This window comes from Gracilinanus agilis, unplaced genomic scaffold (genome assembly GCF_016433145.1).
Source record: "Gracilinanus agilis isolate LMUSP501 unplaced genomic scaffold, AgileGrace unplaced_scaffold15575, whole genome shotgun sequence".
NCBI lineage: Eukaryota > Metazoa > Chordata > Mammalia > Didelphimorphia > Didelphidae > Gracilinanus > Gracilinanus agilis.
In genome coordinates this window covers 1-6,128 of record NW_025346447.1, presented here as the reverse complement: position 1 = coordinate 6,128, position 6,128 = coordinate 1, and the positions used below count along the sequence as shown (strand labels likewise).

Here is a 6,128-nt window from a genome sequence, read left to right as displayed (position 1 = left end):
TATCAGTCTCTGTGTACAATGTTCTTCTGGCTCTGCTCCTTTCGCTCTGCATCAATTCCTGGAGGTCTTTCCAGTTCACATGGAATTCCTCCAGTTTATTATTCCTTTGAGTGCAATAGTATTCCATCACCAGCAGATACCACAATTTGTTCAGCCTTTCCCCAATTGAAGAACATCCCCTCATTTTCCAGTTTTTTGCCACCACAAAAAGTGCGGCTATAAATATTTTCGTACAAGTCTGTTTATCTATGATCTCTTTGGGGTACAAACCAAACAGTGGTATGGCCGGATCAAAGGGCAGGCATTCTTTTATAGCCCTTTGAGCATAGTTCCAAATTGCCTTCCAGAATGGTTGGATCAGTTCACAACTCCACCAGCAATGCATTAATGTCCCAATTTTGCCACATCCCCTCCAACATTCATTACTCTCCCCTTCTATCATTTTAGCCAATCTGCTAGGTGTGAAGTATTATCTCAGAGTTGTTTTGATTTGCATTTCTCTAATTATTAGAGATAAAACATGGTTAGATGCCACAGAGTAGGTGGCAATGCCTTAACTTTATGTGTGTCGTAAAGGCCACTAGGACCTCTTCCATCCTTATCAAGGGGAGTGCTAACCTTCTCTCCTTTCATACAACTCCCGGCATAGCTTCTTAAAGAACAAATCTGGGACATGGAGAAGAATCTAAAAATGCTGGCTGAAGACCATTGCACTCTTGGTACTAAGGCCATGTAGCTCAAATTTCCTGTTGGCCATTCAAGATGGGGTGTGTGGATTAAGGGATATTCTCCCAGGCCAAAGAAACTGACAATCTGAGACTTCAGATTTTCCCTCATCCATGTCTTCTTCCCAGGTTAAGAACCTGTTGGCTGGGCTCAAAGTCAACTAGAGGTTTTTATTATTGTGTTCCTGTGTGTAATGTCACAAAGTTCCTCTGGCAAATCTCTAAGCAAAGGCAGGTAGCCCATACTTTTCCACTGTCCTGATTCATTCTAATCCTATGTCAATTATGTAAATGGTTGTCACTTTTGATTGGATGATACTCTTGGGTGACTGAAGCAACTATGCATCCCATTTCTGAGATATCTGACAAACTCCTCCTCCCAAGTCTGGTAAGTGACCTGAGAAATTCTCTTCCCATATCTGGTACTGATTTCCCATTCTCAACAAAGCCCATCTTTGAGGTATAGAATTTCTCTGCTTAGACCTCACTTTGAGCATATGTTCCCACCAAGATCTTTGCCATAGTGCACACCTTCCTCAGGTGAGTGACTGGGCCTGCATGGCCAAATCTCTGTCTGTTTCCATATAATGTGTATTTTTGGTTTTTCCTGCTTGCTGCATGGCACAAGTAATAAAGCTCATACTTTTTTCTGTCAATCCTCACACCCAGGCCTTTGCTCTAATCCTCAAGCCCGAGGCCAAATGCAATTTTGCAGCATTCCTTTTCACTTGTTTTGTCGTTGTCATTATTTGCATTACAGTTATTCATTGTGTCCCTGCTCTGCCAACTTTAATTGAGGGAAAGATGTCTTTTTCCCCATGTTTCTCTATATAATCTATATAATATTAATCATATTAGTCATTTAAAAAACCCTTACCTACTATCTTGGAATCAATACTGTGTGTTTGGTTCCAAGGCATAAGAAGAGTGATAAGGGCTAGGCTGGAGTTAAGTGACTTGCCCAGGATCACACAGCTAAGATATTAGTCATTTTTTACAGCACAGAGTATACTACTATACTATACTTCATCATGTGTATGGTATATTACTTATGCTGAGAACCATGTTCCAAGCCTTGTGTTAAGCTTTGGGAACAAAATAAAAGCAACCCCACCTTATCCCTACCGTCTCCTTCAAGTCAAGAAGTATTTGAGTCATTTTGAAGTTAAGAGATCACTATGTGCCCTGAGGGGTATATAGGGTGCAGAGGGAGGACTAGCACCTCTGGAGTGAGGGCTTGCCCAGCCCTTTCCAGGGTTGCCTTCCTCTTTTGGTGTCCACCTGCCACCCAGCTCTCACCTGTGGCTCCAAGAAGCTGTAACATGCACAGCAGCCACACCCTGGTAACTAATTTTGGCAAGCCAGCTAAACCAGGCTGAGGGTAACTGACAGGCATCAAACCCATTGATGAGTTAGTGGGGTGTCCATCACAGGCATGTGAAGGCTTCCCTTGGCAAAAGTGCCAGATGAGAACAATTTGTTCCAACAGCCATGAAGGTGGTAGAAGCAGGTGGTATGGAGCACTTAGAGCTTGATGGGACATCAAAGATCATCCACTGCATCCTGGGCCATCACCAGATGTCCTGATTTTTGTCTGGTCACTGGACTTGGATGACTCTGGAAGAGAGAGTGAGATTGATGACTTTGTGCAACTCTGCCTCACAAATCAAATTGATTCAAGAGTCAAAAGACATCACTAGTAATGTCATTTTGGTTCTCTTCAAGTGCCAAGGATAACATCAAATACTACCATGTGCCATGAACTGTGCTAAACATGAGGATAAAAATAAAAGGAAAAGAATGACAGTCCTTGCCCTTAAGGAGTTTATATTCTAATGGAGAGGACAATATACAAAAGGAAGATGAAAAGTGGGGGAAGGGGGCAGTGTTTGAGTAAAAAGAAAGTAGTTGGTGTGAGAACATGATGGAGAAATCTAGCCAATATAGCATAGTGGAAAATGGAAGAGAGGCTTGAGTGCCTTCCTTAAATGGAGGTTCTGGGAGGAGTTCTCCATCCTCCATTTAGAGGCAGGGACACTAGGGTACTTCTGAGGTGTGAGTTCCAGGGCTGAAGTGATCATCCAGGATGAAGAGATTCTGAGGCATGGAGAAGTTCTTCCAGAGGAGTGCAGCTCCTTCAAATGGAGAAAGAAAATACACAAAAGAGAACTGGAAAGTGGGAGGCTGGTTGGATGAAGACTGCTAGAGAGAAGAAAAGTTCAAAAAATCAAGAGTGCCCTAGGTTCAAACCCGGCCTCAGCCACTTCCCAGCTGTGTGACCCTGGGCAAGTCACTTGACCCCCATTGCCCACCCTTACCAATCTTCCACCTATGAGAAAATATACCGAAGTACAAGGGTTAAAAAAAAAAAAAAACTTAAAAAAAAAAATCAAGGTGCATCCAGGAGTGAGGTGGACATTGTGTAGGTACCTTATCAATACAAGGAGAGGGCCTTTGGTACCTAAGGAGACAACACAGAAATGGCATCACTAGGGTGAGAAGGCTGTTGGAGAGGAAGTAGAAGAGTTAGGAGAGCCAACAGTGGAGCCAGAAGTTATATGACCGCCTTACAAAATGGGGGACCAGGGCACAAATACAACAGTAACTTTGTTTACTAGATCTGGAGGCTTTCCTTCCGATAATATTGTTTTTCTGTTGATTTATCTGTGATTTATTTTGAATTTGCAACTTCAAGGTCTTTGAGATTTCTTTTTCTTGAAATATTTGATACTTTTGGTCTACTCCCCTCCAACTCCAGTTTTCCTTATCGCTCACTTCCTGATTCCTCTCTGTGGTTTCTTGCAGGCTGCATCTCAAACTGTCTGAGTTTCCTCCCACACTGGATATTCCCAGTTCACCAAACTAGGTCTCTGCCCCAAATGACTTTGGGGTGGTTTGAACTGGTCTCAGCTGACATTGTGTTCTTTCCCTCAAGCTTGTTGGAGTACTGAACATCCCTCCCAAACCCCCACCTTCACCCCATGTCCTATTCCAGTCCCTCTTTGTATTAGTTCTCTGGCAGTTCAGAGCCTGCTTTCCCTGGCACTGGTAGTTCAGAACACTGCCACACTGGTGCTTCCAGGTTACAGACCCTGGCATGTTTTTGCTCCTAAAAGGCTATGGCTAAGATGGCTGTTTAGAATCAAATAAACTTCCACAGCATGGAGCCATAGTCTCTACAGCACTGGAAAGGGGAAATGGGGAACAGAGTGAAGGCATAGTTTTTACATAAACCTGTGATGTTTCCTTGGTCCTGCTGTTTTGGCCTTCCTTCCAGTAGCATGGGAGGTGGTGGAGGGCTACTGAGTGAACTCGGGGTCACTGAGCATCCGTTCCTAACGTTTTTTGTTTATTGTTTTGTTTTTCAAACCTTCTTTTGGATTCTGGGTGTCCTAAACCATAGAAACAGCTAAAGCTGCTTTATCTCTGGTGCATAATTTCTGTTTTGGAGAGGTCTGAGAGGTCAGGGGGATCCGAGCAATAACTGTCTGCCATCCCGATTGTTAGGGTTAGGGTCTTTAATTTTTGTCAGCATTGGGAATCTGCAGAAGTGAAAACACACACACACACACACACACACACACACACAGTAAAGGGTTACAAACATTGTCACAAAAGGACATCAGCAAACAGGAGCTAGATAGCATAGTATTGGTTCTAAGACAGAAGGCAAAGGTTTAAAAAAAAAAAAGAATAGCAAGATGGAGAGGAGTCGACAGGCTTGTATAATTACAGTCTCCTTTGGGAGAAATGCTTTAGTTGCAAATTCAAGATGCCTTATTTCCAAAGGAAAAACAGTTGCCATCTCTTACCAACTGAAAACAGAATTTTTCTAGAATCCCTGGGTCAAAAGGGCAATGAAAAAGTGGGAAGAGAGGGAAGGAATTTTTATGCTAGGAAATCTTTCTCTTGGAAACTATTAGTTAAAAGAGACTCTCTAAAGAGACTTACTCTTACCCAGGTTGATAGATGATATCTAGTTTTCTAGCCTAATTCTTTTTTTTTTAAACCCTCACCTTCTATCTCATAGTCAATACTGTGTATTGGCTCCAAGGCAGAAGAGTGGTCAGGGTAGGCAATGCGGGTCAAGTGACTTGCCCAGGGTCACCCAGCTGGGAAGTGTCTGAGGCCAGGTTTGAACCCAGGACCTCCTGTCTCTAGGCCTGGCTCTCCATCTACTGAGCTACCCAGCTGCCCCCTCCCATGCTTTTTATTTTTATGATTATTTTTTAAGCCCTCACCTTCCGTCTTGGAGTCAATGCTGTGTATTGGCTCCAAAGCAGAAGAGTGGTAAGGGCTAGGCAATGGGGGTGAAGTGACTTGCCCAGGGTCACCCAGCAGGGAAGTGTCTGAGGCCAGACTGGAACCCAGGACCTCCTGTCTCTAGGCCTGGCTCTCCATCCACTGAGCCATCCAGCTGCCCCCTCTAGCCTAATTTTAAAGATACTGCTATCCTTGTAGATATGGGGGGGGGGGGAGGAATCTGTGAAGTCAAGGAGCAAAACTTTAGATCTTGGAAATTGAAACCTGTTCCTATTGCTTTTGATCAAATAATTGGGGATCACTCTTTATGGTATATTTGATCTGTGAATGGCAATTGCAAGTATTCTTCTTTTGTTGCTGTGACTAAAGTGCTTCTCTCTATTGGTTTCTGAATACTGAAACTGGGAAATAGATGCCATGAAATGTTTTTCCATCAAGATAATCGATGCATCCAGTTGGTTTAATGTTATAACTCTCTTGATGGCAATATTTTAAGTTCATTAGATTATGCTAGTGACGTTGGTAAATTTCTTGTATTATAATCTGGGGACGATTATAAAGAAGGGGTGAATATTCTGGGCTGATACCTCAAATGCGATGTATGTGTAACATGAGAAGAGGAAGTGCATGTGAATGCCCCAACTAATTTATGAATCAGCACCCACAGAAACCTGGGTTGGGGAAACCATGCTCTGGTCCTGCTTAATGATGGTACTGTGTTCAAATATATATTCCTAGCTCAATTTGGTATTGGTAACCAATACAGCAAGCAGGCAGGGGAGAAGCTGGAAATCCTATGAGGATTCACAGAGAATGGCAGTGAATATGTGCAATAGGACCAAAATGTGAAACAGGCTGTTTATACCTGTGTCAGGGATAAACGTGATGATTGCCAGAAAGCACACTGCTTTCGGAACCACAGGACTACAGCCTGCTCGAAATGAGTCACAGCTTGTCTGAATCTGTGCAACTGTAACAAATGATTTGAAAAGCCTGCTCTAGCTCCAGGATCGCCTACGGGAGGGGCTCCCCCCTCCCTCTGCTCCCAAACCTGTTACTAGTGTCTACGCATCTCTCTAGGTTTCATTTTCTGGCCCCCACCCCCAGCCTCCCTCCTCAACAGCACTAGTACTGTCCAAG

At 43.5% G+C, this 6,128-nt stretch overlaps 1 non-coding gene across 1 annotated transcript; it reads right to left on the bottom strand.

The window, feature by feature from the left end:
• Window positions 1-512: 512 nt before the first annotated feature.
• LOC123254135 lies at window positions 513-640 on the bottom strand. Its single transcript, XR_006506655.1, has one exon. It is a non-coding gene; the product is annotated as a U6atac minor spliceosomal RNA (small nuclear RNA).
• Between the last annotated feature and the right edge of the window lie 5,488 nt (window positions 641-6,128).